The sequence below is a fragment of the Meles meles genome, chromosome 18 (genome assembly GCF_922984935.1).
Source record: "Meles meles chromosome 18, mMelMel3.1 paternal haplotype, whole genome shotgun sequence".
Taxonomy (NCBI): Eukaryota; Metazoa; Chordata; class Mammalia; order Carnivora; family Mustelidae; genus Meles; species Meles meles.
Genome location: NC_060083.1, coordinates 15,495,500 through 15,513,920, shown reverse-complemented (window position 1 = coordinate 15,513,920; position 18,421 = coordinate 15,495,500). Strand labels below are relative to the sequence as shown.

Sequence of the window (18,421 nt, the reverse complement as noted above, 5' to 3'; positions counted from 1 at the left end):
AGTCACTTAAGCCTTCAGCTCAGGTCATGATCCCAGCGTCCTGGGATCAAGCCCCACATCAGGCTCCCTGCTCCGTGGGGAGTCTGCTTCCCCGCGCCCTCTCTCTCTGCCTGCTTCTCAGCCTACATTTGCTCTCTATTTTGTCAAATAAATAAATAAAATCTTAGACGAAAAGAAAAGAGCAAAGAATAAAGCCTTTTTAGGGGGCCAGCTGCACCCGGGGAAGGGGAACTATCAGCAACAATTTCAGAGAAGAGACACACGTGACGGGCCCCCCTTCCTCCTGTGGACTCTGTCACGGGATAGAACAACTTTCCCTCAAGTATAAGTCGGATATCCCACTACTTGCAGCTGGAAGCATGTACAGCCACAGGAGACAGCCTGGCACAGGGAAGGGGAATTCCACTTTCTGGGGACGAGTTCCCATGACTAGGATGCAAGATGCATTTTTCCCTCTATCTCAGGCTGGGTCGGCAAGAGGCAGCCTCTGAATGGTGTTCAGCAGGGGAGTAACACAAACAGATTTTGCCTGTGAGAAAAGATCACACTCAAAATGCTGTGGGAAACAACCACATGAAGATTGGAGATGGTAGCCAAAGGAGACATTAGCTTTCAATTAAAAGATAATTAAAAATCAACAGATGAGTAGATAAGCAGAATCGGTATATCCATGTGATAGAGTCTTTAAAACAAAGGAAGCACTGACTGATGTCACAGCAGGGGAGAACTCTGAAAATTTTATGCTGAGAGAAAAACCAGACATAAAATGCCACATATGATTCATGGACATAAAGTGATGACCGGCAGACCTATAGAGGCAGAAAGTTGATGAGGGGCCGAGAGGAAGGAGAATGGGGAGCTCACTGTCACAGTTTCCATGTGGGGTGATGAAAATGTTCTGGAAATAGTGCCGATGGTCGCACAACATTGTGAATGTAATTAATGGCACCAAATTAGATGTTTAAAAATCATATTTTGGGGCACCTGGGTGGCTTAGTGGGTTAAAGTCTCTGCTTCCAGCAGATAACAAAATCTTTAAATTAAAAAATATATATAGTTTTAAAATGGGGCATCTGGGTGTCTCAGTTGGTAAAGCGGCTGGCTCTTGGTTTCGGCGCAGGTCATGATCTCAGGGTCCTGGGATTGAGCCCCATGTAGGGCTCTGCACTCAGCGAGGAGTCTGCTTGAGGATTCTATCTCCCCCTCCCTCTGCCCTTCCCCCACTCACACTCTCTTGATCTTAAATAAATAATAAAGAATTTTTTTCTAAAAATGTGAAGATGGTCCATTTCGTGTTGTATTCTAAATCACCATCCTGGAGGCTGGTTGCAGAGTGAAGCTGCAGAGGAGGAGGCTGGCCAGGTGGGAGTGGGTGGGCAGGGGCAGCAGAGGTGGGTTTAGAAGGCCTCTGGTAGGAGATGCAACAGGGCTTGGAGACTTTTTAGCAGGAGATATCCACGGGACATCCAGGTGGAATGTTCTCCAGCAGCTTCCTGATCCATGAAAAGAGGAATTATGAGGTAGTTAGGGAGATGAAGATGATGTGGTTACAACCCCAGGTCTGCTCCCTCCTGGCAGGAGAAAAGGACCAACCGCATCCTCCTCACCATCTTGGGCCAAAGGAAGCAGTCTCAGAAGGCAGATGAAAAGGGGGTGTGGTATCAGAGAAGACAAGGAAATGACAAGTGTCAAATACCACTGAGACATCTAGTAAGATGAGGACCAGGATTAAGTAACAAGGCCTTAGGACGTCAGCAGTCACCTGGGGGACCTGTATCCTCAGAACCTAGACTGTTCAGTACCTGACACATAGTGAGCACTTAATATTGTGAAATTCAATTTACTTCATGAAAATATATGGAAGGGGGATGTTACAGTATAGTCACTAAGGACTTCATAAAAAAGACAATTATTCAGCTGGGAATATTTATATTTGGTCCTCATATACCATTTCCCCTGGAAGAATAAAGCACAAAGAGACAAAATTCCCTAAGCATGACTAAAAATTCTGTATTCCCAGGAATAAATCCAAGATAAAAATTTTCTGAAATGAAAAATTTGAGGTATCATAAATCTGACTACTACTTTTAATTCAATAGTAGTTTACTTATGCACATTTTTTGTGTGTTCAAAGTCCTTTATAAAAATCACGGATGTGCTAGAGGAGTCAAGATGGTGGAGAAGTAGCAGCCTGAGACTACATCAGGTAGCAGGAGATCAGCTCGATAGCTTATCTAAACATTGCAAACACCTACAAATCCAATGGGAGAGTGAAGAGAAGAAGAACAGCAACTCTAGAAACAGAAAATCAACCACTTTCTGAAAGGTAGGACTGGCGGAGAAGTGAATCTAAAACGACGGGAAGATAGACCGTGGGGGGAGGGGCCGGCTCCCGGCAAGCGGCAGAGGAACGGAGCACAAAATCAGGAATTTTAAAAGTCTGCTCCACTGAGGGACATTGCTCCAGAGGCTAAACCAGGGTGAAGCCCACGCGGAGTCAGCGTGGCCCCCAGTCCCGCAGGGTCACAGAAGGATCGGGGGTGTTAGAGTGTCAGAGAGCTTGCAGGTATTAGAACGGAGAAGCCCGCTGCAGAGACAGAGCCGAGGACTGAACTCTCAGCTCGGGGTTACCTTGAACTGGTCGCGGGTTGGGTGAGCTCTGAGCGCGGCTAGAGGCTGGGGATACGGGAGTGATTGAGTGCTGTCCTCTGGGGGCACACTGAGGAGTGGGGCCCCAGGCTCTCGGCTCCTCTGGGCTGGAGACTAGGAGGCCGCCATTTTCATTCCCGTCCTCCGGAACTCTACGGAAAGAGTTCAGGGAACAGAAGCTCCCAAAAGCGAACCCAAGCCAATTACTTAGTCCGGCCGCCGGTAAGGGCGGTGCAATCCCGCCTCGGGCAAAGACACTTGAGAGTCACTACAACAGGCCCCTCCCCCAGAAGATCAACAAAATATCCAGCCAGGACAAAGTTCATCTATCAAGGAAAGTAGGTTCAATTCCTAAGACAGCAGAGCAATTCCAGAGGAGGAGAAAGCAAAGCACGGTACTCATGGCTTTCTCCCCATGATTCTTTAGTCTTTTGGCTACTTCAATTTTTTTTCTTTTTTCAATTTTTTTTCTTTTTTCTTTTTTCTTCCTCTGCTAATTTTTTTAAAACTTTTACCCTTTTCTTTTTTAACGTTTTTTGACTAGTTTATCTAAATATATCTATTTTTTCTTTCTTTTTTATATTTTTTCTTTATTTGTTTTATTTTTTAAATATTTTTCTTTTTTTTTTCCAGAACCTGTTTTTATCCCCTTTCTCCCCCCCACAATTAGGGGTCTCTTCTGATTTGGTTACAGCGCATTTTTCTGGGGTCTTTGCCACCCATTTAGTGTTTTATTTGCTCCTTCGTATCCTCTTATCTGGACAAAATGACAAGGCGGAAAAAATCACCACAAACAAAAGAACAAGAGACAGTACTGAAGGCTAGGGATCTAATCAACACAGACATTGGTAATATGTCAGATCAAGAGTTCAGAATGATGATTCTGAACATTCTAGCCGGGCTCGAAAAAGGCAAGGAAGATATTAGAGAAACCCTCTCTGGAGATATTAAAGATCTTTCTGGAGAAATTAAAGAACTAAAATCTAACCAAGTTGAAATCAAAAAAGCTATTAATGAGGTGCAATAAAAAATGGAGGCTCTCACTGCTAGGATAAATGAGGCAGAAGAAAGAATTCGTGATATAGAAGACCAAATGACAGAGAATAAAGAAGCGGAACAAAAGAGGGACAAACAGCTACAGGACCATGAGGGGAGGATTCGAGAGATAAGTGACACCATAAGACGAAACAACATTAGAATAATTGTGATTCCAGAAGAAGAAGAAACAGAGAGAGGAGCAGAAGGTCTATTGTAGAGAATCATTGGAGAGAATTTCCCTAATATGACAAAGGGAACAAGCATCAAAATACAGGCGATGCAGAGAACCCCCCTCAAAGTCAACAAGAATAGGTCCACACCCCGTCACCTAATAGTAAAATTTACAAGTCTTAGTGACAAAAAGAAAATCCTGAAAGCAGCCCGAGAAAAGAAGTCTGTAACATACAATGGTAAAAATATTAGATTGGCGGCAGACTTATCCACAGAGACCTGGCAGGCCAGGAAGAGCTGGCATGATATATTCAGAGTACTAAATGAGAAAAACATGCAGCCAAGAATACTCTATCCAGCTAGGCTATCATTGAAAATAGAAGGAGAGATAAAAAGCTTCCAGGACAAACAAAAACTGAAAGAATTTGCAAACACCAAACCAGCTCTCCAGGAAATATTGAAAGGGGTCCTCTAAGCAAAGAGAGAGCCTAAAAGTAGTAGATCAGAAAGGTACAGAGACAATATACAGTAACAGTCACCTTACAGACTAATAATGGCACTAAATTCATATCTCTCAACAGTTACCCTGAATGTTAATGGGCTAAATGCCCCAATCAAAAGACACAGGGTATCAGAATGGATAAAAAAACAAAACCCAATTAGTATGTTGCCTACAAGAAACTCATTTTAGACGCGAAGACACCTCCAGATTTAAAGTGGGGGGGGGGTGGAAAACAATTTACCATGCTAATGGGCATCAGAAGAAAGCTGGGGTGGCAATCTTTATATCAGATCAATTAGATTTTAAGCCAAAGACTATAATAAGAGATGAGGAAGGACACTATATCCTACTCAAAGGGTCTGTCCAACAAGAAGATCTAACAATTTTAAATATCTATGCCCCTAACGTGGGAGCAGCCAACTATATCAACCAATTAAGAACAAAATCAAAGAAACACATCAATAATAATACAATAATAGTAGGGGACTTTAACACTCCCCTCACTGAAATGGACAGATCATCCAAGCCAAAGATCAACAAGGAAATAAAGGCCTTAAATGACACACTGGACCAGATGGACATCACAGATATATTCAGAACATTTCATCCCAAAGCAACAGAATACACATTCTTCTCTAGTGCACATGGAACCTTCTCCAGATAGATCACATCCTGGGTCTCAAATCAGGTCTCAACCGGTATCAAAAGATTAGGATCATTCCCTGCATATTTTCAGACCACAATGCTCTGAAGCTAGAACTCAATCACAAGAGGAAAGCTGGAAAGAACCCAAATACATGGAGACTAAACAGCATCCTTCTAAAGAATGAATGGGTTAACCAGGAAATTAAAGAAGAATTGAAAAAATTCATGGAAACAAATGATAATGAAAACACAACAGTTCAAAATCTGTGGGACACAGCAAAGGCAGTCCTGAGAGGAAAATATATAGCGGTACAAGCCTTTCTCAAGAAACAAGAAAGGTCTCAAGTACATAACCTAACCCTACACGTAAAGGAGCTGGAGAAAAAACAAGAAAGAAACCCTAAACCCAGCAGGAGAAGAGAAATCATAAAGATCAGAGCAGAAATCAATGAAATAGAAACCCCCCCCCCAAAATAGAAAAAATCAATGAAACTAGGAGCTGGTTCTTTGAAAGAATCAATAAGATTGATAAACCCCTGGCCAGACTCATCAAAAAGAAAAGAGAAAGGACCCAAATAAACAAAATCATGAATGAAAGAGGAGAGATCACAACTAACACCAAAGAAATACAGACAATTATAAGAAAATACTATGACAACGCTACGCCAACAAATTTGACAATCTGGAAGAAATGGATGCATTCCTAGAGATATATAAACTACCACAACTGAACCAGGAAGAAACAGAAAACCTGAACAGGCCCACAACCAGTAAGGAGATTGAAACAGTCATCAAAAACCTCCAAACAAACCAAAGCCCAGGGCCAGACGGCTTCCCAGGGGAATTCTACCAAACATTTAAAGAAGAACTCATTCCTATTCTCCTGAAACTGTTCCAAAAAATAGAAATGGAAGGAAAACTTCCAAACTCATTTTATGAGGCCAGCATCACCTTGATCCCATCCTGATCAAAACTCTTCAAAGTGTAGGGATTGAGGGCACATACCTCAATATTATCAAAGCCATCTACGAAAAACCCACTGCAAATATCATTCTCAATGGAGAAAAACTGAAAGCTTTTACGCTAAGGTCAGGAACACGGCAGGGATGTCCATTATCACCACTGCTATTCAACATAGTACTAGAAGTCCTAGCCTCAGCAATCAGACAACAAAAAGAAATTAAAGGCAACCAAATTGGTAAAGAAGAAGTAAAACTATCACTCCTCGCAGATGATATGATACTATATGTGGTAAACCCAAAAGACTCCACTCCAAAACTGCTAGAACTTGTCCAGGAATTCAGTAAAGTGTCAGGATATAAAATCAATGCACAGAAATCAGTTGCATTTCTGTACACCAACAAGACTGAAGAAAGAGAAATTAAGGAGTCAATCCCATTTACAATTGTACCCAAAACTATAAGATACCTAGGAATAAACCTAACCAAAGAGGCTAAGAATCTATACACAGAAAATTATAAAGTACTCATGAAAGAAATTGAGGAAGACACAAAGAAATGGAAAAATGTTCCATGCTCCTGGATTGGAAGAATAAATATTGTGAAAATGTCCATGCTACCTAAAGCAATCTACACATTTAATGCAATCCCTATCAAAATACCATCCATTTTTTTCAAAGAAATGGAACAAATAATCCTCAAATTTATATGGAACCAGAAAAGACCTCGCATAGCCAAAGGAATATTGAAAAAGAAAGCCAAAGTTGGTGGCATCACAATTCCGGACTTCAAGCTCTATTACAAAGCTGTCATCATCAAGACAGCATGGTACTGGCACAAAAACAGAAACATAGATCAGTGGAACAGAATAGAGAGCCCAGAAATTGACCCTCAACTCTATGGTCAACTAATCTTCGACAAAGCAGGAAAGAATGTCCAATGGAAATAAGACAACCTCTTCAATAAATGGTGCTGGAAAATTGGACAGCCACATGCAGAACAATGAAATTGGACCACTTCCTTACACCACACACGAAAATAGACTCCAAATGGATGAAGGACCTCAATGTGAGAATGGAATCCATCAAAATCCTTGAGGAGAATGCAGGCAGCAACCTCTACGACCTCAGCCGCAGCAACATCTTCCTAGGAACAACGGCAAAGGCAAGGGAAGCAAGGGCAAAAATGAACTATTGGGATTTCATCAAGATCAAAAGCTTTTGCACAGCAAAGGAAACAGTTAACAAAACCAAAAGACAACTGACAGAATGGGAGAAGATATTTGCAAATGACATATCAGACAAAGGGCTAGTATCCAAAATCTATAAGGAACTTAGCAAACTCAACACCCAAAGAACAAACAATCCAATCAAGAAATGGGCAGAGGACATGAACAGACATTTCTGCAAAGAAGACATCCAGATGGCCAACAGACACATGAAAAAGTGCTCCACGTCACTCGGCATCAGGGAAATACAAATCAAAACCACAATGAGATATCACCTCACACCAGTCAGAATGGCTAAAATTAACAAGTCGGGAAATGACAGATGCTGGCAAGGATGTGGAGAAAGGGGAACCCTCCTCCACTGTTGGTGGGAATGCAAGCTGGTCCAACCACTCTGGAAAACAGCATGGAGGTTCCTCAAAATGTTGAAAATAGAACTACCCTATGACCCAGCAATTGCACTACTGGGTATTTACCCTAAAGATACAAAAATAGTGATCCGAAGGGGCACGTGTACCTGAATGTTTATAGCAGCAATGTCCACAATAGCCAAACTATGGAAAGAACCTAGATGTCCATCAACAGATGAATGGATAAAGAAGATGTGGTATATATACACAATGGAATACTATGCAGCCATCAAAAGAAATGAAATCTTGCCATTTGCGACGACGTGGATGGAACTAGAGCATATCATGCTTAGTGAAATAAGTCAATTGGAGAAAGACAACTATCGTATGATCTCCCTGATGTGAGGACATGGAGAAGCAACATGGGGGGGTAGGGGGATAGGAGAAGAATAAATGAAACAAGATGGGATTGGGAGGGAGACAAACCATTAATGACTCTTAATCTCACAAAACAAACTGGGGATTGCTGGGGGGAGGTGGGATTGGGAGAGGGGGAGGGGGCTATGCACATTGGGGAGGGTATGTGCTATCGTGAGTGCTGTGAAGTGTGTAAACCTGGCGATTCACAGACCTGTACCCCTGGGGATAAAAATACACTATGTTTATTAAAAAAAAATTTGGAAGGGGAGGTGAATCGTAAGAGACTATGGACTCTGAAAAACAACCTGAGGGTTTTGAAGTGTCAGGGGTGGGAGGTTGGGGGAACAGGTGGTGGGTAATGGGGAGGGCACGTTTTGCATGGAGCACTGGGTGTTGTGCAAAAACAATGAATACTGTTACGCTAAAAAATAAATAAAATGGAAAAAAAAATCACGGATGTGCTTAAAACAGTTTATAAGAACTGTGGATTCATACAAAAGAGTACTATTCAGAAATAAAAAGTAATGAACTAGCAAGCCAGGGAAAGACATGGAGAAATCTTAAATGCATTTTGGTAAATGAAAGGAGCCTACTTAAGGCGACTTCACAGTGGGGACAGCTGGCTGGCTCAGTTGGTTAAGTGTCTCCCCTCAGCTCAGGTCATGATCCCAGAGTCCTAGGATCGAGCCTTGCATTATGCTCCCTGCTCAGCCAGGAGTCTGCTTCTCTCTTTTGGCCCCTCCCCTGACACATGTGTTCTCTCTCTCTCTCCCTCTCTGACAAATAAATAAATAAAATCTTTTTTTAAAAAAAGTACCTCATATTGCATGATTCCAACTACATGATATTCTGGAAAAGCAAAACTATGAAGACGGGGGGGGGGGAATGGTGGCCGGGAAGCAAGGGGGTGAGGGCAGGGATGGAGAGTGGGGCACGAGGGATTTGAAGGCAGTGACACAAGTCTGTAGGACACTGCAATGGTGGATATACCTCATCATACCTTAGTCAAAGCCCAGAGAATGTCACACCACCAGTCGTGAACCCTCAAGTAAAATATGGACGTTCGTTAATAATAACAGTCAACATGGGCTCATCACCTCTAACAAATGTCCCCCAACTAATGAAGATGTTAACAAAAGGGGAACCTGGTGGGGCACACAAGGGAGTATATGGGAACTCTGTACTTTTCATTTTGTTTGCGATCAATCTAAACTGCTCCAAAAAATAGACTTTTAGGGGCGTGTGGCTGGCTCAGTCAGTAAAGCCTACACCTCTTGATCTCGGAGTGTTCCAGCCCCATGCTGGGTGTAGAGATTACTTAAAATAAAAACATTCCATTTAAAAAATTAACTGAGGCCAATTAATCGAATGTGGTAGCATGTAAAGTGATGGCTAAGTGATTAGAGACTTTGAGCAACTGACTCACTCAGGATTGACAGGACCTCCTTGCTCCAGCAGCGCTCACACTCATTGAAAGCACACGGTATCCGCTGACGCTGGGCCCTAGTGTTACCATTCGTGGCGAATGGTCATGGAGTTAGCCGGCTCTTACAGCAACCTTCCAAACGCGAACACAAAACGCTATGGTCCAAAATGAAAATGGCCATCCATAAAAAAGAAAAAAAAAAAAAGAAAGAAAGAGAGAAAGAACAGATGAATGACTTAAAATTACTACTTACTAGGGAAGTTCCTGACATGACTGACCAGGAATCAGTCAGTTTAAGTATCTCCAAACTGGTCACGGACTTGGTGATTTCTTGAGGCTTCGCTGTGGTTTCTTCCTGAATGGCAGCCTCCTCCCCCTGTGCTTCTCCAGCCTTTTCCTCTGTTTCTTCTCTGACAGCCCCTCCTCTTCGCCATATTCTTCCCCCTCTTCCTCCTCTTCTTCTTCCTCTTTCCTTTCCTCCCCTTCTTCCTCCTCCCTTTTCTCTTTCCCTCTTTCTCCCATTCCTCCTCTTCCTCCCCCTCTTCTTTCTTCTCCACTCCTCCCGCTCCTCTCCTGACTCCTCTTCCTCCACTTCCTTCCTACTCCTCTGCCTCCTCCACCTCCTCCCCTTCCTCCTCTACTCCTCCGTCTTCCCCTTTCTCCTCCTCCCCTTCCTCTGGAACTCCTCCCTCCTTCCTCTTCCTCTATTACTCTCTCCTCCCCTTCCTCCTCTACTCCTCACTCCTCCCCTTCCTGCTCTACTCTTCCATCCTCCTCTTCCTCCTCCACACCTTTCTCTTCCCCCTCCCTCTCCTCCCCTTCTTCTTCCCCCTTCCTCTTCTTCTTCCTCCCCTTCCTATTCCTCTTCCCCTTCTTCCTCCTCCCTCTCCTCCCTTTCTGCATCCCCCACCTCCTTTTCCCCTCCCCCCCTCCTCCGCTTTCTCCTCCACTCCTTCTTTCTCTTCTCCTTTCTCTTCCTTCTCCTGCTTCCCCTCCTGCTGAGCCGTTCTCTGTACTAAAATGTCATCTTCTTTTAATTCCTGTTGCATACTTTCCACCTCTCATATTGATTATATTCTTCTTCCACTTCTGTTTCTTCATCTTTTTCTGCTTCTTCTAGTGGGTACTCCCCTGCACCTGACATTCTTCTTTGCGGAGTTTCCTTTAGAGAAATATTGACCATAACCATCAGCAGTTCACTCTGTTTCCCTTTTTAATTTCCTAGTCCATGAACCTATCCATGAACTGTGCAATACCAGGTCTGATTCCTTTCCACAGGAATAAAAAGAATTTCATACTTCTGGGAAAGCCTGTACCAAATCGGAAGCATAGTGATGCCAGGGCCTCTCATCTTTCCAGGAATAATTTTAGAGCCCTGTAACTCACTTTGTATATATCCATATTCCCACAGGCAAGCAAAATGATAACCCAGGCATTAACAACAATTCTCATAATGTAAATAAGGACAGAAGCAACAGCTTAGTGGTTAAAAGCGTGGGCTTTGTAGTCGGCCTCTCCTAGCACCCAATCCTGGTTCCACCACTCACTTGCTCTGAGGCCTTGGGCAAGTCGCTGTACCCTCAGAGTGCATATTTGCTCACAGGCAGGATAAAAGCGAGAACCCCAAATTCTGGGGTTGAGATGACCTATGTAAAATGTTCAGTGCAGCTGCCGCAGAGGGCTTGAGAAAGGCAGCGATCGTTTACAAAGTTTAACAGCCTTCTAACATAGTCTCTCATTCCTTTTTTCCTCGCAAACTGGAGTTTGAGGCTCTGGGAGTTGAAATGACATAATGGGCTCACACCGCTGGAAAGAGGCTGGGTTCCTCCAGGTGGAAAAAGCATTGCTAACATTTCCAGCCCAGGGCCTTGATTGCGGGGCCTGCTGTGACTGCAAACTTTACCAGCGCATCTTGATGTGGGGGCCCAGGGGAGGGGAGGAAAGTGTGGGGGGTCTGTGGGGGAAGGGAGGGGGACACAGTGCCGAGGTGCTGCTCCTTCATCCAGCTTAGGTCTCTCTGAGGCCTCCCGGGGCCCCTTCCTGGGGGGAGCACCCCCAACCCTGGCGGGGCACCAGGCCCTCCCACACCAGGAACTCTGCCCCCCCCCCCAGAGTGCGCCCTCCAAGGCCTCAAAGGCCCGGCCCTCCAACCGCCTGGACCCCTCCATTGTCCCCAGCCTCCAGTGTCCACTTCTTTCTCCTCTGCGCCCTCCCAACCTATGGTTGTCACCCAAGCCCGCCCCAAGTTAACTGCCTGGAGGGCAAGCTGCCATAAAGTGGGAGGGCTGGCCAGTGGTCACGTGTCCAAGGCTCTTTGGGGGGGGGTAGGGAGGTGCACGCCCCTGGCGGTCCTGGGGTCGGGGGGAGAGGCGCCGCTGGGGCCCTCCTCCTGAAATTAGCCTTCCTCAGTCCCAACCAGTGTCTTCAGCTCCGGCCCTTCAGGACGGGACCTGCTCCGACTGCAAACTTTGCCGGCACATCTTGATGCGGGGGCCCAGGGGAAGGGAGGAACGTGTGGGGGTCTGTGGGGGGGGGAGAGGGACACAACACGGTGGCGGGGCTCCTTGCTCGAGCTTAGGTCTCTCTGAGGCCACTCTTTCTGGGTAGGGCCGGCGATCCCAACCCCCAAGGGACACCAGGCCCTCCCACACCAGTACCCCCAACCTGGACTCACAGAGTGCGCCCTTAGAGAGCCTCAAAGACGCTGCCCTCCCAGGGCCGGGGACTCCACTGTTGGCCACTGCTTTCTCCTCCACGTGCTCCCTACCAGGGGTTGTCACCCAAGCCCCGCCCCAAGGTAACCGCCACCAGGGCAGTGGCCTTAAAGGTGGAGGGCCAGCAGGTGGTCACGTGTCCAAGGCTCTGCCTCGCGCCACCGGCGCGCCCCCTGGCGGTCAGCAGGGGAGAGGCGCCGCTGGGGCCCTCCTAGTGAAATTAGCCTTCCTTGTCCCAACCACTGTCAGCTCCTTCCCCCAACTTTTTCCCAACGCGCCAAGGCCTGAGAAGCGGCATTGGTGGCACCTGCAATTCTGACTTTCTGAAGACTAGGTATGAGCTGTTTGGCAATATCCTCTTTGCCAAAAGCAAACTAAATTTCCCGGCCTCCTGGCTCCTCCGTGAAGTTGACCCCTTCACTGGGGGTGCCGCCTGGTGGAGGTGCCCGCGCCCCCCCAGGTCCCACCCTCTTGTCCAAAGGACGCGGTGCCTTTACCCTGTGCTCCTGCTGCAGGCCCCGGAAGTGTGGCAGCGCAACTCCAGCAGGTGCGCGGGCTGGTGCCTCGCCACCTCCACCATGAAGCCCAGCAGCAGTTCCATCAGTCCCGCAGGGATCTCCATGCACTTCCTGCCTGCCCTGCGGGGGATGCCAGGGCGCCGCCCTCGCCACCTCCATCCACTGGCCCGCACCCCATGGCCCCCAAGTGAGCGCTCTAGGTAGGCACTGGAGGTGCTCCTCGCTGCTAGCCAGGCGCTCTGGGCCTCGGCCTGGCTGGCACAGGCCACGACTCCCGACTCCCGGCGCTGGGAATCTCCCTGCGGAGGCAACCACAGCAGCCCCTGAAGGAGTGCGGTCCCTGGAGGGCAGGCAGCATCTCTGGCTCCTCCTGCTTGCCCTGGAGCCGCTTCTCTCCCCACCCCCTCACTCTCAACCATTGTTCTTTTTTGTTAAGGATTTTTGGGTTGTTTGTTTGTTTTAGGGAAAGAGCACTCCTGAGTGGGGGAGGCGGGAAGGGCGGGGCAAAGAGAGAGTCCTAGTGGACTCTGCCCTGAGCACAGAGCTTGCCTCAGGGCTCAATCCCAAGACCCTGAGATCACGGCCTGAGCGAGAACCATGAGTTGGGCCCTGCACTGATGGTGCGGCCCAGGTGCCCCTAAGCTCTTTTTAAAAAATTTCTGGAGATGGGCTCCTGTGTGGCTCAGTTGGTTGAGCGACTGCCTTCAGCTCAGGTCATGATCCGGGACTTCCAGGATCTTGTCCCGCATCGGGCTCCCAGCTCCTTGGGGAGTCCACTTCTCCCTCTGACCTTGTCCTCTCTCATGCTGGCTCTCACTTATTCTCTCTCAAATTAATAAATAAAATCTTTTAAAAAAATTTCTTGAGACTTGTCTTATGGCCTTGAATGTGGTTGATCTCAAAGAGTATTTCCTGCCTCGTTGCGTATTCTGCATTTGTTGGGCGTTGTGTTCCAGCGCCAAACAGGTCAAGTAGGTTGAGGATTTTTAGGTCTATTTACTTCCCATTTTTCTATCTGCTTGTTCTATGAATTATTGACAGGTGAGTGTTGAATTCTCCCATTTGAATTGTGGATTTGTCCATTTCTTCTTTTACAGGATGTTTTTGCTCCGTGGATTTTGAAGCTTTCTAATCGGATGCAGACACCTTTATGATGGCCCTGTCTTTCTAAATGGATCCTTTGTTCTTCTGAACTGTCTTCTTTCTCAGTTCATTATATTTGTTGTTTTTCTCTTGTCTATTGTCAAGACCTATTAAATTCAGCCTTTTAGGATTGGTATATATATTAGTACGGTATACCCCTTTTCACAGTTTTTCTTTTCACAAAATCTGTATTATCCTCTGCATCCTTCTATTGAAAGTTTATTTTTCACTGACATATTTAGGTCTTTTATTTAAATAGAATATTAATAGATAATTCTTAAGGTAATTGTTGAAATGTTTAAGTTGAAGTCTACTACCTTCCTAGTCGTGTTTTCTTTTTCCCGTCTGTTCCTTCTTCCCTTTTGAACTGCCTTCCTTTAGATGAACTGAGTCCTTTGTAGGATGCTATCTCCCTTCGATTATTGGCTGTCACATGGGCAGTGAGATATGAGTAGGTCATTCTGACTCTTTCTAAAATTGCTCTTCAACTTGTTTAGGGAATCTGTAGAGTCACCTTTATTTGAGGGATCATGGAGTTCCCCTACAAACTCATGATCCTTACTGGGTCTCTACTGAATATTCTGACTTATCCAAAAGAACTCTTCACTCTGGCTGGTTGGAACTCCAATGACCTCTAGCCTTGTATGAGTCTTGGGAACCATCTGGTTCAGTTCCCTTTACTCTTTGTTGGAACCTGGGGCATTTTCTTATACACACACTGATTCCTATTGAGCAAGGACATAAGAGGACTCCAGTGTGTATTTCCAAGAGCTGGTTTTCTACTTGACTTCCTTCTTTCTGGAACCCATGACCTTTTCATCACTCCAGCCTTCCTGAATTCCAATCTCTCTTTCCTCACACCAGAAGACTCCCATCTTTTCCTTGGACTCTCCTCCATACCCACCATCCAGAACTCCTCCAGGTGAAAAGCTGTGTGAATCCTGTGGCTCAGTTTATTTGCTTGTTTTCCTTTTCACAGGGTTCACAAATGTGTGTTCCTTTTCAATGTTTTAAAGAGTTAAATATATATATATATATATATATATATATATATATATATATATATATATTTCCAATTCCCCATGTGCTTATGGTTGGTTTCTTTTCCTCTAACAAGGTTTGTATTCATTTTCTAGTGCTGCTATAACAAGATACCACAAACCTAGTGGCTTAAACAATAGAAATCGACAGTCTCACAGTTCTAGAGGCTACGATGTTGGTAGGCCATGCTCCTTTTGAAGGTATTAAGGAAGGATCTGTTCCAGACCTCTCTCCCAGCTTGAAGTATTGCCCTGGCTTTGGGCTTCTTCACATGGCATTCTCCCTCAGTGCATATCTGTGTATCCCAAGTTTCCCTTCTTAATAAGTCCTATTGAATTAGGGGCCCACCCTACTCAAATATGACCTTTTCTTAGCTACTTACATCTCTAGGGACCCTATTTCCAAATAAGGTCACTCCCAGGTGCTGGGGTTTAGGACTGGGTTAGTTTTTATGTATTTTATATATAAATATATTTATATATATGCTAATAAAACATTTTTGTTTAGAATCTCAGTCTTCCTTCCTTTCATTACAAGGTTATCCACATGCTTTTGGTGCCTACTGAACATTTCTACCACCTCTACCTCATCAATCTCCAGGAAAGTTACTGTTACCTAAAGTCGTCTTCCAAATTTTGAAAAACAGTTCGCATCTTTTTGGAGTTTAGAGTTTTTTTGGTATTTAATATGGGCAAGGCTGTTCACATCTGGAGGACAAGGTGGGAGCGAGCAGCACCCCACGGAGTCAGAAGGGAGTTGGCCGAGTTTCCTGGAAAACATACTCATCACTAAAACCCGGGGCCGGTGTGCAAGATGGGAATGCCGTCCCTGGCAAAGGATGGAGAGCGTGTTTGAAGCAAATAGTGGCCTGGGAAGTTAAAGAGCCAAATGTTGACCCCTCAGGCCAGAGTACTGTCATGAGCCGCCCACCCAGGGGTGGGGCTGACACTGAGAGCAGCGGACATGGGGACGGGGCTGATGGGGAGGCAGGTTGATCTAGGGCCAGGCCCCCTTGGGGAAGGGGCCCTCACACCCCAGTCTCCCAGGTCTGGTCACATTCTGCTGCAGAATCCTGACTGCCTGGGCAAGGTGCTGTGATCTCCTGCCTGGAAGCCACAGGAATAGAATTCTAGGGTTTAATACTCCACCCAGCGAATAAAAGGACCCTTAGAGAGGAGACTGCTGGCCGGGGGCTCTGCATGGAAGGAGGGAGGTCAAGGGCTGACAAGAATTGGGAGAGGTGTCGCAGTCCACAACTCCATGATGACAGCTATGAGGGCACTACCTGCTCGTCCCTGGGCAGCTGTCATGGGGGAGAAGCTGAGCCCCACGTGCCCGAGGGGAGGGACTAACACCCCTGGCCAAGGGGTCCGGGATGGGTGGGTGACCCGCCAAGAAGTGAGTCAGGGAGTATGTGTTGATCGAGGCCTGAAAACACAATGGGGTCGAGACGGGAGATGAGGGGCTGGGGCAGGGAATGGCAAAGGAATTCTCTGGCCCCTCTCAGGAACTGGTCTTCCTGTGTAGTCCCGGGGCCTTGGAGCCACCCTGCTAGGGCACCAGAGGTCGCTCAAGAATGGGGTCCCGGGAGGCCAGGTTCATGGACCCCACCCTTCAGCGAGTGGAGTAGGGGGCAGTGGATCTAGGTTGGACGTGGTCCTGGGGCCATGGGGAGTGCAGGGCCCAGTGGAGGGGGACGCTGTGAGTTTGCAGTAGGCGGGGACACCTGGGAATGGGGCCATGAGGCAAGAAGTCCCCTGGCAGGTTTCTGAAGAACTGTCTGCAAGGGAGCTTGGCTGCACTGAGTTGGGGCCGAGAGCAGAGCTCCGGAATACAAGGGCCCCGTGAATCCAACCTTACAAAGCCTTTACAAACATCGTCCCATCTTGAGTACATGAGGGGGAATGCTGTGGGTAAGGTCAAGAATCCCCTTTGAATGTCATTTTTAAAGAGGTCTGTCCCATAGCATATCTGTCCTCAGAAGTGGAGCCTGGCTGTTTTGTAGATGCCGAGAGCCGGTCACCATCCTGAGAGTCATTGAGGACCAGGAGCCTGCCACGAAGCCGGCGTGCGAGTGCGGCACACGGAGGAGCCGTGAACAGCCGCGAGGGTGCATCCACCACGTCCCACCCCGTCTGCAGCACTCTCCCTCACTTCTCTCCTGATGAGAAGCAGGGGTACTGGGGGACAGCTGGCTTCGTGCTGTCTCTGTTGTGGAGTAAGGAAGAGAGAAGCTGGTTGAGGAAACAGTGCTGACCCCCGTCAAAGGCAAGGATTGTGACTCTTGCACCCCCTTTACCCTCGGAAATGACGAGGCAGGAATGAACATCACTGATTGCTTACTTAATAGCCACTGCCCAGAAGCTATGCAGGGGTAGGTGATGCGTGCCCGTCTCACAGATGAAGACCACAGGACCGAGTGCTGATACGTGAAAATGAATCTCCCAACACCGGGAAGGATGAAAGGCCTCGCGTCATTGGGAACAGAGGGAACGAGCTGCAGCAGGAGGTTTGGCGACCGAGGGCTGCAGAAAGCCTACGAGGGGCACAGAACATCGTGTCCACCATGGAGATGGCCCAGGTACTGGCAGAGCTCCTCTGCGCCCACCTTGCCAACAGCAACCCCATCCTGCATGCCCCACATTTGTTCCAGAGCCTTAATGGCCAACGTTTGCACCTTGAGTGGTAGCTCCTCTGGTGATTCCTGTCTGACTGGCCTCCATGGCTTAATGCTCCTTCGTGTTGTGGATGGCACAAGTCACTGCTTGCCTAGGAAAGCTGGCTGGAGATGCTCGGATGCTGGACTGGGTGGTGGAGTGGGTCCCATGAGGATGCTGGCCTGGCCTTGGGCACCTTCATCCTTAAAACCAGTATGTTAGCTGAGGAGTCAAGATGGCGGAGAAGTAGCAGGCTGAGACTACATCAGGTAGCAGGAGATCAGCTAGATAGCTTATCTAAACATTGCAAACACCTACAAATCCAACAGGAGATTGAAGAGAAAAAGAACAGCAATTCTAGAAACAGAAAATCAACCACTTTCTGAAAGGTAGGACTGGCGGAGAAGTGAATCTAAAATGACGGGAAGATAGACCGCGGGGGGAGGGGCCGGCTCCCGGCAAGCGATGGAGCAACGGAGCACAAAATCAGGACTTTTAAAAGTCTGTTCCACTGAGTGACATTGCTCCAGAGGCTAAACCGGGGTGAAGCCCATGAGGGGTCAGCATGACCCCAGGTCCCACAGGGTCACAGAAGGATCAGGGGTGTCGGAGTGTCACAGAGTTCGCAGGTATTAGAATGGAGAAGCTGGCTACAGAGACAGAGCCGAGGACTGAGATCTCACCTCGGGGTTACCTTGAACCGGTCGCGGGCTGGGTGAGCTCGGAGCATGGTTGGAGGCCGGGGATACCGGAGTGATTGGGTGCTGTTCTCTGGGGGTGCACTGAGGACTGGAGCCCCAGGCTCTCGGCTCCTCCAGGCCGGAGACTAGGAGGCTGCCATTTTCATTCCTGTTCTCCAGAACTCTACGGAGAGCGTTCAGGGAACAAAAGCTCCCAAAAGCGAACCCGAGCAGTTTCCTAAGTCTGGCCCCCGGTAAGGGTGGTGCAATTCCGCCTCGG

The 18,421-nt window shown here is 47.1% G+C and overlaps 1 protein-coding gene and 1 long non-coding RNA gene across 3 annotated transcripts in view; both read right to left on the bottom strand.

Annotated features, from left to right (window-relative positions):
• The window catches only part of LOC123929097 (cilia- and flagella-associated protein 251-like), a 259,785-nt gene that overhangs the window by 48,658 nt on the left and 192,706 nt on the right, over positions 1-18,421 (bottom strand). The window lies entirely within an intron of this gene.
• On the bottom strand, positions 15,305-17,702 carry LOC123929100. The gene is made up of 3 exons (XR_006815882.1): positions 17,482-17,702; positions 17,148-17,340; positions 15,305-17,012 (listed from the first exon to the last, which is right to left on the bottom strand). It is a non-coding gene; the product is annotated as an uncharacterized LOC123929100 (long non-coding RNA).